The sequence below is a fragment of the Excalfactoria chinensis genome, chromosome 1, assembly GCF_039878825.1.
Source record: "Excalfactoria chinensis isolate bCotChi1 chromosome 1, bCotChi1.hap2, whole genome shotgun sequence".
Classification (NCBI taxonomy): Eukaryota; Metazoa; Chordata; class Aves; order Galliformes; family Phasianidae; genus Excalfactoria; species Excalfactoria chinensis.
In genome coordinates this window covers 71,613,390-71,635,481 of record NC_092825.1, presented here as the reverse complement: position 1 = coordinate 71,635,481, position 22,092 = coordinate 71,613,390, and the positions used below count along the sequence as shown (strand labels likewise).

At 39.9% G+C, this 22,092-nt stretch overlaps 1 protein-coding gene across 1 annotated transcript in view; it reads left to right on the top strand.

Annotated features, from left to right (window-relative positions):
- LOC140251965 (alpha-2-macroglobulin-like protein 1) overlaps positions 1-22,092 on the top strand; it is a 67,357-nt gene that overhangs the window by 2,735 nt on the left and 42,530 nt on the right. The window contains exons 2-3 of the mRNA XM_072336194.1: positions 3,378-3,446; positions 8,669-8,825. The gene's annotated coding sequence lies outside the window, so the exon portion shown is untranslated. The remainder of the gene's footprint in view (positions 1-3,377; positions 3,447-8,668; positions 8,826-22,092) is intronic.

Sequence of the window (22,092 nt, the reverse complement as noted above, 5' to 3'; positions counted from 1 at the left end):
CTGAAAAGTAACTCTGGAAGGAATCAATCTGACTGTCTCACAGGAAGATAAGTTCAAGTTATGTATGCTGTTGATGACATGTTTGTTCTAACCTATTTTTGAAACCAAAGAATTAATGTGGAAGATCTGCAGGCTTTGTTTATGGATTTTTATTTTATGAGAGGAAAAAGCATCCTTACTGCCAGACAGTAGTTAACCTTGTGGGCTGACAACCAATCTACATTTTAGGTACTTCCTTTTTTTTTTGCCCATCTGGGAAAGCTACCTTTTGGGTGATTCTTACATGTACTTCATATTCTTACAGTGTATATATAGTATTTCACATCAAAAGTTTTTATATCTGGTGGCAGAGGCATAGTTGTCTCAATCGTATGTCAGAGTATTGGTTTGTCAGCAGAGATAGAGATGAGGCTTCAAAACAGCTTTTGCTGATCTTGAGCATTCCAAGCTTTTTGTTGTGAGAAGGAAACTCACCTGACTTGTCTGTACATAATATATCGTAGGCATGCTAGCTCTTGGGAACTAGATATCAAGAAAGATAGTTGAATGTTGATACAGAGCTGTTTATATGGAAACTGTAGCAACTGTCTGCTAGAATGGATAATCATGTGAATTAAGAGGTGTTACTGAACTTGGTCTAAATTACAGTAATTCTTGCTAAGAACAGTTGGCCATCTAGGCCTGAATCACAGAATGGCTTGGGTTGGAAGGGATCCCAAGGATCATCAAGTTCCAACCCTCCTAACAGAGGTGGGGCCACCAGCCTCCAGATCTGGAACAGGCTGCTCAGGGCCCCATCCAGCTTGGTCTTAAACACCTCCAGGGATGGAGCATCCTGAACCTCTCTGAGCAGCCTGTTCAGCATCTCACCACTCTCTCTGTAAAGAACTTCCCCCTGACATCTGATCTAAACCTTCCTTCCTTGTCCTTAAAACTATTCCCCCTTGTCTTGTTGCTATCTACTGAAGTAAAATGTTGACTCCCTCCTGTTTATAATCCCCTTTTAAATACCGGAAAGCTGCAGTGAGGTCTCCTCACAGCCTTCTTATCTCCAGGCTGAACAAGCCCTGATCCCTCAGCCTGTCTTTGTAGGGGAGACTTGAACCTGTAAGCTTTTGCTTCATAGCAGTTCTAGAAGGCCACAGTATGGGCATAGAAATGTATATAAGCCTTTTTAATGAGCAGGGAGATTGTTTTATGTGAGTTAGTCAGCTATTCAGGAAATACTTTGGGGGGGAAGTAAGAGTACTTTCCCAAATCTTCCGCAGTTTTACATGTGATTGTTAATACATGATGGTATTTTTTTCTACTACATAAAGCATAGCAAAGCACTACATTCTCTGCAACTCTCATCTAGTGTAGACTTGAAGAGGAGGTGTGAACAGTATTTCCCATTCTTATTATAGACTTCCATGGGCAAGGAAGGCTTGGTATATACATGAAAGGAGGAAAGGACAAGTTCCTCTCTCTGGAGAAGTGGAGTAGGGCTTAGGTTGACAGAAAATTTATCATTTACAGTGAACTTAAGCAAGACCATTTTGGGAATATTTCTGTGTTTCCCATATGTGCCCTTTAGAAACAGTCAAAATGTTAGTAGGTTATACAGTCTGGATAGTATGTCAGCGTACTAAACTCTGCCTAGGTTGTGGAGGATAAAAGGCTCATGATATGTAAATTTCTGTTCCTCTACTTTGTTACTTAGTGGCAGTAGTAAGATGCAGTTACATATAGTAGTTTGTCTCAGCAATAGATTTGGGTTTTGATTTGAAAAGAAATGCAGTTGGGGAATTACATATGTCTTTCTGTTGTCCATTCCTATGGGAAGCAGAATTGTTAAGGAAAAGCAGTCAAAATACATAGGAACTACAAGGCTTTATTCAAAGTCAGGTCTCACTTGGACACTTGATGTTGGGAAGAGGGCATTTTGGTCTGTCTTTTCATAGGAGAAAGTGAAGAAGCATTTGAGAGGGGGCTTTGAAAGTGCTGTGTACAAAGCAACTGCTTTTGTTGCTTTCAGAACTCTGATGTTCTTCTGTGCACATAACTTACTAAAAAGAGTGTTTGCTGCTAAAATGGTTCTTAGAGCTGAGGTTGTTTGAACAGGGGCAATGGATTTGGAATACTCAATAATTTACTGTATTCGTTGCTGAGAAGCTGAACATGAGCCAACCATGTCTGCTTACAGCCCAGAAATCCAGCATCAAAAGCAGCATGACTAGCAGAGCAAGGAAGTGATAATCTGTCTATACGCTGCTGTCATGAGGCCTGGAGTACTGTGCAGGGAGAATGGCAATGAGGATGATCAGAACTGTAGTTTAACATACAACATGTACAAATTAAGGACTGGTATATTTGTTTTTGGTGGATTGCTCTACAGTTATATTTTAGCATAGGATTGGAACAGGGATGGAGTTTTATTAGAGGTCATTGGAAATTTTGTGAATAAAATATTATAATCAGAATTATATATATATATACTGGTAATTCATTACATTAATGGTTTTTGGGGAATATTTGTTATTTCCAGAATTAAGATAATACCTCTTGTACAAAATGACACTTGCTGGAGACAAAAATAATAATCCAGTTGTTGCTCTTTTGTCTCTGACACTTTTGCTGAGCATATTTTTTGTGTGTGGCGGACTAAGCTTCCTTGATACTTAGTTAATCAGTATCATTCAGTAGTTACATCTTGGGGAGAAAGGAGCTGGGCAGGTGAATAAAGTACACAGTGTTATATGGATGAAACAGGAAGGTGCCATGAAGAAGGGAGAGAAGACTGTGGCAGAAGCTATATACAGGTTCTATATAGTGTATTCATCCATTCAACTCTGTCTTATCAGTGTAGTGGGAGTCCAGAAGTCAAGATGACTCAGTTGTACCAAAATGATGAATGGGAATGTTGCATTGACTGTGCAGCTATAAATTTAAGAAGTGTGGTTTGTCCAAAGATGTGTGTATAATTTTTCTTTCTTTTCCTCACTAATAGTGTGCAAAGTACTGTCTACTGGTTATTATTCTCTGCATTCTGTCTGCTCAATGGCATTGTGTACTAAGAAAAGAAAATGTATTTTATGAATTTCAAGAGGGAGCATTGAATGCTAGTGTTTATATTTTCCCATTAATCTAACAATCAGAAGGTCAACAGTAACAACACAAATATTTGTTGCTTTCCCCACCCATCCTAACAGCAACATATGGGAGGAGTAGTGCAACTGTAGTATGTAGGAATTTTTGTGCATGCCTGAGTGGAAATGCTTGTTTACTAAATAACAAATATGAAAGTATTATCTCATGAGATAGTACACAGGAAAAGGTGCAGTTTTACTTTGCTAAACTTTTGCACATTTTTTCCTCCACATAAAATATTTCCACAGGAATGTACTGCTTGTGAAAGATACTGGATCGACAGTTATGGAGACTGAGCTCCTCTACCTGCAAAAAAGGTAACAGTAACTAGATTTCACCTTTAGAACACTGCATTGTGCTCCTTGATCTGGAAAGGCCTTTTCCAAGGTCAGAAGATGAGTTTGGTACCCATGGCTTATTCCTTGGTGCATCTCTAATGCAACTACAAAGGAAGCTGGGTAGTTGTTAGTTGCAGAGATCTTTTTTATGATGACTGCTTGAATTTCTGATACTCAGTTTTGGGGGAAAGTAACATTTCAGCGATTTATTTCTCTAGGGTTGGTTTGTTTGTTTTTTGTTTGTTTTTTTTCACCTGCAGGAGCTGTATTCTCCCTCTTTTGTGGACACCTGTTTCTTGATAATGTCCCCTCCATACTGGAGGAAATAAAGGATTAACCAACTGCAATGTAGAATGGGATGATGTCCAGACTTGGATTAACAGTCAAAATGAACACCATCTCACGAACATCAAGCTCTGAATAAAAGTTATGTGTTTGAATTCATGAGAGTTTGCAGTTCTTCTTGGTGTTTTCTGTAACAGCCTTTCTTCAAATGCTGGTTAACTTCAGAAGTCTGTTGATCTTGCAGTTTTTATACAGCTGAACCAGAACCTGTTGGATGTTTTCCATTATGTTAGCATTCAGTTCCTTCAGAGATTTAATTCCTAAGAATTCTGAAATCCTTTCTATTAGAAGTTCTCCCAAATGCCTTGGAAGCCTTTGATTGGGCCTTTGGTTTATTAGTCATGTTGCTGAGAGTACAAGTCTTTTGTGAGGTTTTCAAGGAAAATCATTCCTTCCTGATAACATTGGTGACTGCTAGAGCAAAACAGAGCTGTACCTCTATTAACATACTGGAGATTCTTTGTTAAGATAATGTATGTTTGGATCTGAGCCGTTTGGCAGTTATGGACATGGGCATGTCAATTTTTATGTACTTTTTTTTTTCTGAAAAGAACTAATCTTTAAAACTATGGACTATAGATCTTGCCTGTATCCCTTTACATTTGTTGTTAGTGAAACACTATAAAGAATTAGACATCTATCAATACTAGTTCTATACTCTCATTGCTTGAAGCATGTATTTCAAAAGAAAATAAATCTGTAGGTTCTTGGCTCCTGCACTCATTTATGCTATCCCTTCAGTGAGAGGGATTTGCCTCCTTTCAGTCCATCTGTTCATGTATCTTGCTTAAAAGCTCTAATTAAAGAGCCGTGGTCAAGAATGTGCTAATAACATGCTAAATTTTACTACTTTTTGTCTTTCCTTTGTTTCTTTGAGTTGTCAGTTGAATATGTATAATACATATGAATACCTAGTATGTCGGTATTCATAATTTGCACATTACTTTTTAGTGTTAAACAGTACAGTGGAAACAGCATGATAATGTCTTCGATGTTAGTACTGACTTGTGCTGTGTTTGTTAGGAAGAGCTGGTATAAACAGTTCCCTTTGCACTTTTGTTGAATTTCCTCTTAACTCAGATTGAGTTTTAGTGCTGGCTACAGAAATTGAACATTTTCAGAATTCCTGTATGCTTAGTGTAATGAGGTTTTAGAGTGGAGTATGTTTGTATCAGGACTATACAGGGAGAGAGGTTGTAACTTTGTTTGCTATAAGCCTTTGAAAACCTCTGTAACTTGGGCATTCCCAGTTGTGCAAGATTTAAGGAGACAGCTGTACTTTTGTCACAATCTTTTTTATTTTTCTGATCATTTTGTTTTATTACCTCGATTGATTCTCCAGCCTGTTCTTTCCCCCTCTTTCTCTCCCCCCTTTCTCTCTTTCCCCAAGTTGTACAACTTGGTTTACCACTCTGTTTATCTTTAGGTTGTCTCAAGCTCTAGGTATCGGATTAAAACTGCTTATCAAATCATCTTCCCTTCCACCGTTATGTTCTGTTTTGTGGCTGGCTGATATCGAAGGGTGTTTTCCTGGCTGTGTCTAGTAATAATTGCCAGTTCTTTTTCTTCCACACCAGGGATCTGTTTACTCCCAAGTTCAGGGCTTCCCATTGACAGAGACACTATGTGATGCAAGGCTACGTAGCGTGTAAGAAACTGAATGTATGGCTTCATTCCATTTTGTGCTGCTAGGACAACTGCTCTTCTTTTTCCTATTTATGTGCTACCTTCACATTCCTCTATTATTTGCCTCCCAGTGGTAATATCCAATGCAGCAGTTTTATATTGCCATTTTCTCTATTGGTTGAGGCATCTGTAAACCAAATGTTTTCTGTTGTTGTGCCCTCAGAAAGGTGCATTGCATTTGGCGAAGGCTTAAAAGGTAGCTGTAATACTGAAGATGTATTTATATGCATCTGAAATTTGGAAACTTTACTGTGTCTTTCAACTAATTTCTGGATGGCATGTTTTTGTGCTGTTCCTTCTGGGAGAGTGTTCCCCTTCAGGATTGCTTCCATTCTGATTTGTACAGGCTGTTCCTGATATGTTTTCTCAACTTGCTTAACTGCTCAGACTAAAGACGGAAGTCTTTTTTTCCCATTCAGAATATTGTTGTTCTGTTTCTTTAAATGTGGTTGAACAAAACAGGAAAGACTTTTTTGTCCACTGGGGCCAGTTTGGAACAGGTTACAGAAAGTAGCATGTTCAGCAAAACCCCATTCAGCTATGGCAATGTTGAAGGGATGTGTTGGCCTAGTGACTGATATGTTTTTAACTGCCTCTCTATGCTCTTATTTCCACTCCCATGGCTTGCCTTTCTGTAAGAGTGAGAATAATAGATGGGAAATGATAGAAAATCCAGGTACGTTTCCTCTAATACTCCAAAGTTCCCATCAGCTGTTGTAATTCCTTCCTTGATTGAGCTCTACCATTTTCCATAGAGTATCTGCAGGAATCACTGCACTACTATCCACCAGATGCCTAAAGTTTTTACTTTTTTACATGGTCCCTTACAGTTACCAGGTGGAATCTCAATTCCTGCTTTAGTGCTTGCTATACTGCTGCTGCCACTTTAAAGTCCCTGCAATTAGAATACCGTCCTATATATCATCCTGAGGAAGTGTGGTTGTCTATAAAAGTTCAGTGAGTCCAGCATAAGCAACTGTAGGAGAATGTTTGTACCCCTGTGTGAGTCTGTTAAAAATATCTTGTATTCCCTCCCAGGTGAAAGCAAACTTCTGTTTATCTTCTTCCTGCAAGGGAACCATGAAGAAATGTCCTTTATATCTAAAGCTGTCATCCATGGCTGCTTGCAAAGTAGCTGTTAAGTTGGCAATGTTTGGGACAGCTGTAGCTATAGGGGCTGTATTAGCATTTAGGTGCCGACAATTGATTGCTAATTGCTACTTCTCATATGCTTTCCAGACTGGCCAGACAGGCAAGTTATATGGGGAGCGAGTTCTGGAGATAATTTGTCTTTTCTCCCAGTTTGCTGTAACTTCAGAAATTGCATTTCATACTGCAGTAGTAATAGAGTATTGCAGTACGTTAGTGATCTCAGATTCAGGGAGTGCAGGGGCTGTGCAAACTGTACACACTGCAGCACCCCTGCTCCTTTGGGAGTAAAGATTGTTATTTGAGCCAAAAGAACATACATGTGCTGCCTTTTGGCAGGCATTAGATTCACCCACTGAGGATATCAAATCCTAAAATATTTTCATGATGGTCTTTAATTGCAAAGTGAGTAGATTATGCACATTTCTCACCTGGGAGTTATAAGTTGACCCTAGTGGATTGACAGCAGCACTCGATCCATTCACAACAGTAATCTTAACCCTTTGCCATCCAGTTCCAGACACTTCTCAGCATCTTGCTATGTTAAATTTGGGCTCCCATGTCTATTAGAAATTTCACCAGTTGTCTTTGAAGATTGGTCTCCATAAATATGAGCCGTCATAGTTTATCCATTGATATGTCTTCGCTTGCCAGACAAGCAGACCCAATTGACAGCCAGCCATTAGCTGGTTGTTCTGGTTTTTTTGTTTGTTTGTTTGTTTGTTTTTTGCTTTAGGCTCTTCAGTTTTTCTCTTAGGAAATGAAGGGATTATCTCCCTTTCTCTGAACCGGTGTTGAAGGAGCTGACATACATTTCTTTCTTCTGCTACTACTCAACCTGTATTACTATGCCTACGTCATTTCTGGAACACTTCAGTCAGACTCAAGATAGTGCTAGTATGCTGACTATGCATTGCAGCTCTGGGAATGCCCAGAGCTAATGCCCTTTTCCATAAATCACTTCTCCATCCTTGAGATCCTGTTAGGACATTTTCAAATTTATTTCCTTTTGGTAATTCTGGGTACCTCTGTTCCCTGTTCACAGATCTCACCTTATGATCTCCACCCCAGAGCTTTAAACTTTGTCTGCTAGTACACCCTTCCAGCCCATTTCATGATTGTAGTTAACAATGCCATGCATTAATTCTTCCCAATGTAGTGTGTTCATTAAAGGTGTTCTGTGTACTTGTAATGAATTATGTTCTGTGTCTCTTGATCATGTCCCGTTTTGCTGCTAGAGGTGGTTTAAGGATAGTTTGGGCTCCTCTAATTAGTGGTTTAAGCATTGTTAAATCTAATAGAGCAGATTATGGCACCTCATGGGTCCCTCCTTCCTGTAATGCTTATTTGCAAGTGGCTTTTGTGAAGGCTGTGAGGTGCTTACTTAGAGATTTAATGTGAATTCCAAGGGTTTCTCTTCACTCCATGGGGCCAATCCCTGGAAGCAACATGGCTGATGATAGAGTGAGGTGTATCTACAGACCCAGGTCTTAAATTTAAGAAGACTCATGGACCTGAGTGTAGCTATTTGCTTCATCCCGTCTCTCCATAATATGGTCTCCATCACTTAAGCATACTTGCCACAAGTATTCTGTTTTTCTCTTCTGTATCTCTCTTGCAACTTTGTCAGTTGTAATGTATCCTAGGGGATTGTTCTTATAGTGCATTGTGGCCAACCACCTTGGGTGATATAGATTGGTTTGCTTAGCAACATGGATTACTACATTAGTTTAAGTACCAGTGTATTAGTTTAACAAAAGGAATCGGTAAGTAATAGTTCTGAAACTTTCCGGTTTAGCTTTAGTGGGTGAACAGTCTTGTTTTTCCTTAATAATTTTGCACTGGGGACAAAATGGAATACTTTTATCTTCTGCCTCAATGATTTGGCCTCACAAGAAGAACCTGAACTGTGAGAGGGTATGCTTGCTTGTCAAGTCGCCTGATGCGCATCATGAGGAATAAAGGATTGTTGCTTTCTAACACGACAAAGGGAGTTAGAGAGTTTTCTTCCTGGATTTCAGATGACAATTTTAGCAACCCAGATGGGACAGTGGGATTGAAATCTCGTGGACCAGAGGACCAGAGTGACCTCTGTTCAGCACGCATACTGAGTGATTCTCTGGGAGCTCCCCCAAATACCTGCTCCATCAGAACCAGCCACAAGTTGCCTGGAATATGGTAAGGCATTCATTTTTATTGCTTCCCGTAAAGTGTGACAGAAGTCTGTATCACGTACAGAGAGTGAGGGTAAAGGGATCCCCAAGTAGGTCCCCCCACATGCAAGCAGGGAGACATCCCAAGTGTGTGGCAGGATCCATGTTTCCTGGAAGTAACACAGGAGCTTGAGACCAGCCCTGCAAGAGAAACAGTTCAAGTTCCTTTTCAGGGAGGTACTTGAGAGACTCAAGACCCTCTGAGTTCTGTGTTTCCCGGAAGTAAGACGGTGAGGGGCTTCTTGAGACCATTCCCCCGAGAGAAATGGGGTTCAAGTCCCTCTTAAAAGGGGTGCTTGAAAGATTCAAGACCCTCCAGGTTCTATATTTTCCCAAAAGTACGGTTGGTTTATTGATAATTGTGTCACATTATGGTTGCTGGCATTGTGATTTTGTATGTGAATATGGGTATGTGAGTATTACTGTAGCAGCAACAAGCTTTTTATTTCTTTTCTCATTCCCTGATGTGTGTCTGTGGTGTATCTGCAGTCTGTGTTAAACTTTGGTTTCTACTTTTGTAGCTGCAGCTGTGTGTGTGTGTGTTATGGTGTGTGAAGGAAATTAACACATTCCAGACGTTCTAGACATGGTGGAGTCAGTTGTGGAAATTGCAGAGGAAACTTGTTGAAAATTGTAATAATGGGTGGATTGGAGAAATCATTGCAATTACTGGTGAAAACCTCAGGTCTGTGAGAAAAGAAGTGCCCATCTTTCTGGAGGATACTGGTTATGGCCTTCCCTGGAGGAATTCTGTGAGCAACCATGCCTTGAGAGAGATGGCAGACTCAATCACCTAGTAATTTGAGAAGGGACAATTGTCCAATATAAAGTGTATTTAGATTGTAGTGTATTTAGGTTGTTGTGATAGGTTGCAGTTTGCACTGGGCCAAAATAGATGAGTACTGGAACAAGAAAACACTGTGCCATCCCTCTCAGAAGGCTCTCAGAGTGCTGAGAGAGAGAAAGAGCCTGGGGAGAAACACTTGCAAACTCTTGCTGGAAAATAGAATTGTTACCTCAAGAATGGGGTGGAATACACTGGAAGTTGGAATGTCCTTACCTGCAGAAGTCTAGGAAACCTGATATCCCAGTGTTAGCATTAGAAGTCTCTGCAGCTGGAGATAAAACTGAAATAGAATATTTGGTAAACACTATTGGTTTTTGTATTTACCAGGGGGCATTGAAGCCCTTAATTGGTTAAGATTGGTTGGAGGAATTAGAGAGAAAAATAAAATCTTAAAATTGGGTCTTTTATAGGCAGGAAAGGTGCCTGGAAGGTGGTTTGTAATGATGAAAGTTTTGGGAGATGGAAAAAAGAAAAAGAAAAAAAGAGAGGCTAGGGAGAGGCGTAGGCCATGAAAGGCACAGGAGTGAATGGAGAGGAAAGCAAAGAAAGGAGAAGGATAGAGACAGAAGATTATTGGCACTGGCCATACTGCAGGGAGCTGAAAGGGGGATTACAAGGGGGAAAACATAAATAAATTAAAAATAAATACAGAGGTATAACAGCAATGCTGGAACCCAGAAGAGAGAATATAAGGCCAGAAATCTCAGTACTAAAACGTGATCAGTGTAGAAAATGTTAGAGATTTGGGCACAAGCGATGGGATTGCCCACAGAAAAACAGCAGAAAAGATCCAGAAGATCAGAACTACATCACTCAAAAGCCGTGGATACAATGGCAATAAATACGGAATGAAGGGGACCAGGGGTGATACTGTAGCCAAACCCCTGGTTACAGTAATGCTAGAGAGTGAAGATGTAAAATTTCTTGTAGATACAGGTGCAATGTATTCAGTTATCAATACATGTAAGGGGCAGTTAAATGATCAGACAACTTCAATAATTGGAGCTGGAGTATGGCCATTCTTCCATCAATTAAAATAGGAAAACTGTATACATACCAATTTCTATATATGCCTAATTGCCTAGTGTCATTAACAGGGAGACATAGTAAACAAACTTTAGGCCCAAATTACATTTGGTAAAGGGCAAGTCAAAATGCGTACTTCAGAAAATAAAACTGTGGAGGCTCAAGTTCTTATATTGCAGAGATCATTCCCTACTGACTAGACATTACCAGAGGACTTGGAAAATGCCATAATACCATGGATCAAAGCATCAGAGACATGTAGACCACCGAAATGAGCTCAACCAGCAATGGTAACTATCCATCTGAAGCCGGGAGCAGCACTGGTAAGACAAAATGTTCTTCAGAACTATAGAGCTTGGAGCCTTTGCTAGAGTATTTTAACTTGCTTAATGGCCACGCAATGTCTTAAAAGGAAAAGTGGAAAACCTAGTGTGGACACTGGGATGTGGAAGTCCTTCAGAGTCCTCAAGTTTGAAAGCCCATGTTTAAAAGCTGTAGCAGCTACAATCTTGCTTATACAGGAAGACAGAAAATTGACTTTGGTAAACAGAATAACTGTATATTCCCCGTATTGTTACTGCAGTACTGAATCAATCAAAAGGGAAGTTGTTGGTTATCTCTGAGCACAGTCATAAAGTACCAAGTGGTCCTGGTAGAACAAGAGGAAATAAAATTAAAAGATATGAAAATGTTTGTTGATTGGTAGCAGTTTTGTGCAAGATGGCGTAAGAAGGCTGGGTATGCTGTAACAATCAGAGATGAAATTACAGGCTGGAACTCTGGCACTGCCACCCCAAGCAGAGAAAGCGGAACTCTCAGCCTTGTTAAGAGCACTGGAGTTAGCAAAAGGGAAAAGTGCCAATATTTGGACAGACTTAAAATTTGCATTTGGGGTTGTGAATGTGCATGGTGCTTTCTGGAAAGAACAGAGGCTGTTAACCTCCTGGGGAACACCGGTAAAATATGGAGAAACAATAATAAAACTGATAGACCAAAAGAAATAGCTATAAAACACTGCAAAGCCCACTAGTCAAACAACAATTTTATCAATGTGGACAACTGTGCAGATACAGCTGCCAAAAATGCAGTGGAAGGAGCTTTCCTCCAACTAATACCCTTGAGATATCAAGGACTGATTAATGAACATCCAGAGTACTGGACATAAAATGAAAGATTAACTTCCTTTCTAAAAGCTAAGGAAAACAAAGCAAGATGGTGGGCAACTCCAAGCAACCAAATAATAGTTCCCCTACCAGTAATGAGGAAAACAGTAAAGAATAATAATCAAACTATATGCTGGGGATCAGGTGCCATCATCAATAATCTTAAGACTCAAATTTTAAGTGTGTGAATGGGAGAAACTGGGAAAAGCATGATGAAGTGTGAAGTATGTCTCTTTGCATTCTATGGATTATATTTCAGGCAATCTCCTGGAATTACAAGGAGAGGACACAGCCCAGGAAATTATTGGCAGGTAGACTTTTCTGAGCTCCCATGACAAGCTGGCTATAGGTACTTACTGGTATTGGTTGATATTTTTTCAGGATGACCAGAGGCTGATTCCTGTCGCACCAGTGAAGCAAGGGAAGTATTAAAGATTATGCTAAGAAGTGTTATATCTAGGTTTGGGGTACCAACAGGAATATCATCAGATAGAGGTTCACATTTTGTAGTTGATGTTGCTCAAAACTTAGGAAAAATCATTGGAATAGCTTGAGATTTACATGCTCTTTAAAGGCTGCAGTCTAGTGGAAAGATGGAAAAAATTAATCAAACTTAAAACAGCAAATTAGTAAAATCTGTTAAGAAACTGACTTGAAAAGGCCTGAGGCTCAACCTGTCATCTTACTATATGTTCTGATAAAACAACATGGTAAAGAGAAAATTAGTCCTTATGAAACGATGTATGGAAGACCATTTCAGGTATTGGTGGATAGTATTAATGCAAACCAATTAGGTGAACTAAAACTAAGAGAATAAGTCATCTGTTTGGGGAAAGTCCTATCCACAGGTTTGTGGTTTCAGTGGCACCAACACCTCTGGAAGTCATAGCACATTGGTTCCAACTCGGTTAGTGGGTATACTTATGGATTTGGAGCTCCAAATCACTACGGGAGAAGTGGAAAGGACCGTATTGAATACTACTGACAATGCACACTGCTGTCAAGATGGCAGGAATAGACTCTTAATTGCATTACAGAAGAACAAAAAGTGTCCAGCCCGCAGTGGCAAGTAGAATAGACTGCACTGATGAAACTGAAATGAATGCAACTTGTAAACAGGGAAACAAAAAATCATACTATGAACTTGAATGTAGTTATTGAGATGCAGTTACTTTTAGAGTATAATGTGATTGTTTGTCTTATATTAACTGCATTGATTGTTTATATTAATTGTTTTGGGAAAAAATACAACACCTCTTTTGCAGTACTTAAGGGTTATATATTCTGTTTGTCTGAAATTATAACAATAATTTTAGCAATGCTTACGTATGCTTATCAGTTGAATGCATGGGATCAAAGTAAGCACATGAAACTTATGAAGAAGGTGGCTGATGCTAGCAATTCTAGTTCTTATAGGGATTAGTACATTAAGTACCAATGTATTTAACAAAACTTTCCATTTTAGGTTTAAGGAAAACCAAGACTGTTCAGCCACTAATAATTTTGTGCTGGGGACATAATAGAATACTTTTATCTTCTGCCTCAGTGATTTTGCCTCACAAGAAGTGCTGGAGTCACAACAGAATGCTTTTATCTTTTATCTCAAAATGTGCAAGGACATTTTAATTGGGTTCCACATACGTTGTTTTTAAAATTAGCTCACTGTGGCCTAATAAGCAATGGAAACCTTCCAAACGGGGGAGGAGTGCATGGAAGTGAGTCAAAGGCCTCATCTGGAATACTGTGTCCAGTAATGGGCTCCCCAGTACAAAAAAGACAGGGATCTCTTGGAAAGAGTCCAGCAGAGGGCCACAAAGATGGTGAAGGGCCTGGAGCATCTCCCCTATGAGGAGAGACTAAGTGAACTGGGTCTGTTTAGCCTTGAGAAAAGAAGGCTGAGAGGGGATTTGATCCAGGTTTATAAATACCTGAGGTGTGGGAGCCATAGTGGCGAGGCTGGTCTGTTTTCAGTAGTGCGTGGGGACAGGACTAGGGGTAATAGGCTGAAACTTCAGCATAGGAAGTTCCGCATGAATGTGCGCAAGAACTTCTTCACAGTGAGGGTGACAGAGCACTGGAACAGGCTGCCCAGGGAGGTGGTGGAGTCTTCTTCTCTGGAGATATTCAAGATCTGCCTGGATGCCGAGCTGTGCGATGTGGTGTAGGGAGCCTGCTTTGGCAGGGGGGTTGGACTTGATGATCTCTAGAGGTCCCTTCCAACCCCTACAATTCTGTGATTCTGTGAAGCTGGTGGTGAAGAAGGGGGAAGAAGTAGGTGGGTACTCAACTACCCTAAATACCACTAAGCATGTCCAAAGGGGCATTAACAGATATCGATGAGACCTTGAAATAGAGTGAATGTATATGCCATTGTACTGCGTTGGCCCTTCCAGGCCCCCTACTTCTTCCTCGAGGGGATCTCTGGGTCTTCAGGCCCTGTTTCTAGTGCTGCAACAATAACAGCTGATATAGTTCTTCCCAATTTCCTTGCTCTCATCTCTGTTCCTCAGGCAGTTTTCCAGAACCCTCATCTCTCTTCTGGGTCCTGACATCCCTGTTACACCTTGTTCATCTCTGCCTTCCTCAGTCTGTGTCTTTCAGATACCTTTTTTACTTTCCAAACTTTCACATTTACAAAAGCTACAAGATTATATTTCAGTTCCACCTCCTCCCCTCCGGAGGCTTCTGGTGCTAACACTGGGATTTTGGGTTTCCTAGATCTCTGCAGATGAAGGCTGTTCTTGCTTCCAATGTCTTTCCCCCCTTTTTTTGTTTGCAAGTAACATGCCATTTAGAGCAGGAGTCTCTGGCCCTGGCTCTCCTCTCCCAGAGTTCTGCTTAGGAGCCACAGCTGGGAGAGGGGGGGCGAGGGGGGAGGACAGTTGCTGGCACGGATCACAAACTGTAGTATCTCAAACTCGATGCTTTTCCTTAACCCTTTCACCATTTTTTCCACAGTTCCAGTATTTATACTCTCAATTACGCTTTCACATACCATTAACAATTACCATCATTTCATATACCATCAAAACAGTTTGTCCCACTCCTTTCAAAACCCATGAATCAAACTAATACTGTTTCTATAACCAAGAAAAAGAAAACTGTTTCAGACTTTTACTCTTCCTACTCATCACCTTCCTGCCAAGCCCTACATGGCAGTAAAATGTTACAGTGACTGTAAGTGTCCTCCCTACCATGGCTACTGTGGCAGGGCCTTGTTAACTTTCAAGCAATCACAGTTCCTATTCATGCTGAAACAAATTACCGGTTTGTTGTCTTCAGGACTGATATACAGTCTTCCTGCCATGCACTCTGCATTGCCTAACCCAACTCACAAGTGCCTTTCCCCAAGGCCTTTACCACTTTACCAAAGAACAGAACCAAATAGAACCAGAGAAAGATAGACTTAGGAAATACCTTCATCCAGAGCATTTTGTCTGCTCCTACAGTGATCCACCTGAGAGTTGGAGTCCTTCCCGGACAAGCTGCTGGTGGGCCTCCTCTCAGTGGGTCCTGCAGTCAAGCAGAGACATTCCTGCCTGGCTTGCCAATTTGAAGTCAAGAAAACTGACTAAGTAACTTGATATGACAGTGAGCTGTGTGAAGCAGATATGCTCTTTATTATAGCACTGGGTGCATGAGAGATCACTCCCACCAAATATGCACACTGAAGAGAGAAATGACTATATGTTTAAAGGCATAGTATAAACATATTCATTACATTCCAAGGACATGGGCATGAACAATGGGATGTGTTCTTGCTGTAAATTTCTAACTTTTTAAGGGGGAGAGTAGCTCAAACTGACTTTCACTGATGTTATGTTGAGCTGAGGTGCCTGTTTTGCCATCTTTAACAACAGGTCATCTATTCATCTTTCTTATCTTCACTTAACAACAAGTTTTGTGGCCACCACATTTTGTTCTTGAGCTTATATTTATGGAAGTCTCCATCCTTAAGCTTATATTGTTTGGGTTATGCAAAAGGCTGTTCTCACAATGTGGAAAAGCTTTTCTTGTTCACTTTTTTTCTCCCTCACAATTTCACTATTAGTACCATCATTTACAATTCCAAATATGCCATCAATTGTGTATACCATTAAACTCAAGAATCTTTCTTGTGTGACTGGGTAATGGAGTCCACCTGCTTCCCCAGGGCATAGTATCAGACTGAATTCCCTAGACAAGAGCCATGACCAACATCTCCTAGCAAGACAGTAATTTTTAAACGAAAAATACAATTCCATGAACATCACATTCACAACGCAAACATTTAACGATCACCAAGACAATAAAAATTATCAGTACAGTTTCCACAACTAAGAAAACCAGTTCAGACATATACTCCTTCCACATATTTTCCACTCATCACTTTTCCTGCCACTTCTCTTTCCTGACAGTACAGTGACAGTACAGTACAGTACTTTTATTCCAGACTGCAAATGTCCTACCCAATATGGCCACTGTGCCAGGGCCATATCTAGTTAACTTTCGGACAGATTGATGATCTCTATCCTGTGCCAAAAATTGTGGTTTTGGTGCCTTCAGGGCTGATACATGGCTTTATGGCTGTTGTACTCTGTGGTGCCCACCAGGCTTATGAGTGTATCCCCAAAGCTTTATTCAAAGACAGAAATCCAAACTCAAGGAATACCTTTGTCTTGTCTGTTCCTACAGTGATCCATCTGACAGTTGGAATCCCTTCTAGACAAGCTGACAGTGGGCCCAAGGAGCCTGCCTCTTAGCGAGTCCTGCAGCTGAACAGAGAGTGCATGCACTCCACCAAACATGCATGCTGAGGAAAGCAGTAACTACATATTTATAGGCATAGTGTACATGAATTCACTATGTTTCTGAGAAATTGCTTACACATGCATTGGATTTCCGAGAACTTTTTAACACGTTGCCCTACCCTCCTGAGCATGTGTGTGGGGAGGGTTACTGGGCCCTATTGGTGGTTGTTGGTCATCCTCGCTGTGAACTTCTTATGTTCAGGTGGTTGTTGCAGCCCAGATTTGTTTCTGCTGGTATTGTGCCGAGGCATCTGTTCCACTTTCTTGTCTTTACATGACAGCAAGTTCTCCCAGCCTCTGCATTCTGCCCTTAAGCCTGCATTTATGCAGGTGTTCTAATGTCTACACAAGTTATGTGATAAAGTTATTTATTGTTCCTGATTCACCTGACATTGCACTTCTCTTTTGCATAGAAAGAGTGTTCAGGATGGAGATGTCACTGAACTGATGAATGAGAAGTATTCTTAGAGCTTGCCTGTTGTGTTTGTTCATTCTGTTTCTTTGTTGCATAAATGGTTTTAAAACAAGCACATAGTGCCACAGTGACTTACGTTTGAGTGACATATTTAAAGGTGAAAGATGTGTGCAGAAGTCACTTCTAACTGTCTATATATATAGAATGTACAGGATAGAAGATGACATATCTTACCACATCTTAATGGATCTAGTTTATCTGGGGGCAAATAAGTCAGTTTTGGTGGGTGAAAACATATCCAAGAGGTTTGAGTTAGTTTTCTTGAGTTTGTGTTTCCCTCTACTGGATTGTAGTTAAAACAGCCAACTTCTTTTTTTGTTTGTTTTTGTTTGTTTGGTTTGTTTTTTGTTTGTTTGTTTTGTTTTCCCTTCATAATCAGTCTTCTGAAGTAACTCCTTCCTTGTACTTCCAGGTGAAACATTTGAACAGTCTTCTTCAGTGGCCACATCAATAGGGCTCATCAACTTATTTTGTAAAAATATCTTTAAATAAATACAATAAATAAATGTGAGCTTGAAACAGTAAGGAAAAGCCACAAAGACATTTAGAAATATTTTAAGCTGAAACTAAAATATTTCCTTGAAATATTAAATATGAATAATTCCAGTATAATTATCAACAGAAATAAAATTGTTGTAATTGGTTTTATTCTCCGTGTGTCATGTATTAGCTGAAGCTTTCCTTTTAGGTGAAAGTTACAAGTAAAACTACAGCTAGGAAAATAAGAACTGGACATGGGAAGGTATGAACTGATATGTCAAAAAGGGACATGCTTTCAGTCACTGTGAAAGTAATGCAGCACAGGAGCAGGTATATGAAGGGGCTGTGGAATCTCCGTGCCCAGACACTGTTCAGATTTAGCTGGTCTGGAGTAACTAGATGTCAAGTTGGCCCTGCTTTAAAGCAGTGAGTTGGACTAGAATGGCTTGCCTGTGTTACTGTGTGTGATATGCAGGATAACCAATCTGGAGCCTGGGCAGACTGAAGAGATGAAATAACAAAAATTTCAAGTCTTCTGCTTTTATTTATCCAGGGTAAGATAGTGACACTTTGCTAAGGCTCCAACTAATAATAGTTTCTGAAAATTCATATTACTGTCTGGCATGATTCGCTAGTGTGGTTTATAAAATATGCCTGCACATTTTTTATACTGCATGCTAAGATTTAAAAAGTAATTAGGAAATTACAAGTGTAGCTGTCTCATAAGTCCCTCTTACCAATTTTAATTTGTAGAACTGCTGTAGATTAAAAATAAAAAGGAAACCAAGGCCCTGGGTTGCATATTTAGTAACAGTACTGATTTCCTGAAACTTGGGTGAAGTTACTGCACACATATGTTTACATAATTAGAAACATGATGCTTCACATCTTCCTTAGTGGCAGCAATGGCTAGTAACTGTGATGTCCTATATAAGATTCTAAGATTATATAGTTTGAATAGACAGCATAAAATCTTAAAGTGTGCTTTTTCTACCTTAGCTAGATTTTTATGCCTACAGTGATCAGTTTTGCAGGTATAAGTTCAAACTTACAGCTGAAGAAGAGTTGGTACGAAGCTACTTCAAAGCATTTTGAAACACCATTGAAGTTTTAAGTAGAGTCCAGTTTTAAGCCTTTACAGCTTTCCTGCTAGATGTTCCTCATCTGTGTATATAATGTAGATGAAATTGCAGTCTAGGTGCAGTGCTGGGATCTTCAGAAGTCATGCTTCATGTCTGAGGCTCAAGAGGATGAAGTCATGGGAATGAATTCCAGATACTTGTCACCTAAAGTTTTGTTATGCTATATTGAGCATCTTGCTATCTGTCTTAATAGGACAAGTGTGTAAGATTTGCTGACTATGACCCTCATGTGGCACAGCAACACCTCTTAATCCAGAATTGCCACATGGAGGAAGAAGAGGAAAGGGTGTTACTTCCTTCCAAGGTGGGACACTTGCTGTGAACTTTCATCTCTGTTTACACCATTAAGGCAGTGGTTCTAGAATTCTTTTTTTTTTTTTTTTTTTTTTTTTTTTTTCCCCACTTACTAATTATCTTCACAGAGATCAGCTTTTTTGGGCTTGTAGCTCATAGGAGATTCCTTTTACCTTTTCCATCAGAAGATGTTCTTCAAGCCATTTATTGCTAGTTAATAGCAAAAACAACCTTGGAAAGTATTCTGAGTTCAAAAAAAGGAGGTGGTATCAGAAACGCAACAGACTCTTGGAATGAACGAGGACCTTGGATGAGCAATCTTTGTAGCTTTGATGGGTTAGCATTTCAAGGGGTGCTGTAAGAGATTGTTGCTTCAAGAACTTGGGGTTTTGTATTTTTGAGTTGTGAAGAACCTTTCTTTCCAACATCCAGAAGCTTTCAAATAATAGGACTTGCAAACTGATATAAGTTAATAAGATACTAAAACAATCCTTTAGGATATCTAGCAGCTTTCATGTTTCTGATGGTTTACTTGATCCTACATTAGGCAGTTTCAGATGTCAGTAAAATCAGATTATTAAAAGTGCCAGTCTTCTAGTAAGAATCTGCAGTTCTTCCTTAGCCTTTCTATAAGGGCAGGAACATTTTTATCTATGAAGTACATTTAAGCTTAGTAATCCTGTGGTCATCAGTGCCTCTATTAGTATCATTTTCTAAATTGTGGAGTTATAATCAAAATCAGTTTCCAAACTTTACACAGCTGTTTGTGAACTGAAAACCATTGTGGCTACTGTGTAAGTCTCTTACTGCATTTGAAAAACAAATATTTTGTGAAAGAGCTTAGATTATGTAAGAGCCTCAAACAAGGAAGGGGAATGCAACAATTTATGTTAAAAAGTTAAACTGTTTTGAGAGCTGAGCATCCTAAATAAAGTAAGTTCTCTGGCTGTGCATCTCTTCAGGGAGTGCAAGCAATTGTCAGACTGTCTGAGGAAAAGGTCATTTGTTTCCCACAAATGATGTCAGTTTATCATCAGTTTAACATTATTAAGAATTGTGTCCTGTTAAAGGGGTTGACTCTACTAATTTTCAGCCGTAATACAACCTGAATTACATTTAAAATTGTTTTTAAGAGGATCCATACTACCACAAATATTCCATAGAAAATCCCTGTCTGAGGTGAACCTCCTTGCGACCAAGGACAAGAACAGAGAGCACTTGCTTTTGTTTAAATTCATGCAGTTGGTGTTTGCCCAGTTCTCTAATTTGTCTAGATCTGTCTGCAGGGCTTCTCCAAATTTAGTATAATCAACAAATGTGCTCTAAACAGCTTCTAGTCCTACATCCAAGTCATTTATGAAAACACTAAGGAGAACTGGTCCTAAAACAGAGCCTGGAGGAGCCCTGCTTGTGACTGGCTGCCACCCTTTTGGCCTGACCCATCAGTCAGTTGCTCACCCATCACATTGTTTTTATCTTGCTATTTTCTGGACATTTTGTCAAAAAAGCTCTTGTGAGAAACAGTATCAAAAGATTTACTGAAATCCAAAAAGATATAATCAATTGGTCAACTAGATGGGCTACCTTGTCATGAAAGGAAATTAAGTTAATTAGACAGGGCCTCCTCTTCATGAAACTGTGTTGGCTGTGACCAATGACTGGATGGTCCTTCAGGTGTTTTTTAATAACTCTCATCATAATTTTCTCCATAGTTTTACTGGGTACTGAAATGATACTGACAGGCCTATAATTAACAGGGTATTCTTTCTTGCCCTTCTTGAAAATTGGAATGTTTGCCAGCTTTCAGTCGTATTGAACTCTTCAGATTCCCAAAACCACTGAAAAATAATTGAGAGGCTCATGATGTCACTGGGAGGCTACCCTGGGATGAATCCCATTGGGTACCATGGACTTAGTGCATTAAGGTGAAGCAGCAAATCCTGCAGAAGTTTGTGGTTGGCTGGGAGCTGATTGTTCCTGCAGTGACAGTCCTCCAGCTTAGGGCACCTGGGGTGCCAGAGCCTATCAGCAGTGCTGAAGATGGAGGCTAAGAAGGCATTAAATGTATCTGCTTTGTCTGTGTCCCTGTTTGTAAAATGATGATTCTCACCAAGTAACGAACAGATGTTTTCTCTGGTCCTACTTCTGTTGTTAACACACTAAAAAACAAAATAACAAAAAACAAACAAACAAACAAAAACCACACCTTTTTAGTGTCTCCCACAGTATTGGCCAGCTTCAGCTCTAATTGAGCTTTGGCCACACTATTTTTCACTGTGAAAAGGCAAACAGCACCTCTGTAGTCTTCCCATGTTGCCTGACTTTGGTTCCAGAGGCTGTACACTTTCTTTCTCTGCCTGAGCTCTAGAAGAAAATCCTTGTTCAGCCAATCCATCTTTCAGCTCTGCCTGCTTGTCTACTGATGTTTTGGAATTGCCTGTTGCCTGTCCTCTCTAGAACTGATACTTAAAAAATAACCAGCACTGTTAGACTCCACTGCCTTCAAAAAGAGTATCCTAGGGGGCCTTACTAACTAGTTTCCTGAGCAGCCTAAAACCTGTTCTCCCTATGTCCAGGGTTCAGGTTTTGGTGGCAGTTTTTCTTCTATTATGAAAGATTTTTAATTCAACCATATCATGATCACTATGACCAAGACAGACACCAATTGTCACCTCAACCACAAGATTTTCTCTGTTCACAAGCAACGAGTCTATGAGAGCACCATTCTTCCTTGTCTCCCTTAGACCAGGAAGTTGTCATCAACATGTTTTAAGAGTCTTCTGGACCTGTTTTGATCAGCTGTGTGACATTCCTGGTTATTGTCTAGCAGATTAAAGACAAGGGCAGTTGATCTAGAGTTCTTTCTTATTTTGTTTACGAATAATTCATTGGTATCATCATCCTGGATGAGTGGTCTACTCCCACAACACCTGCCTTATTTACTTGTCCTTTGTCTTTACCAGAGGCTCTCAACTGTGTCATAACTGACAGTTCAATACAGTCCAGCCACTCCAT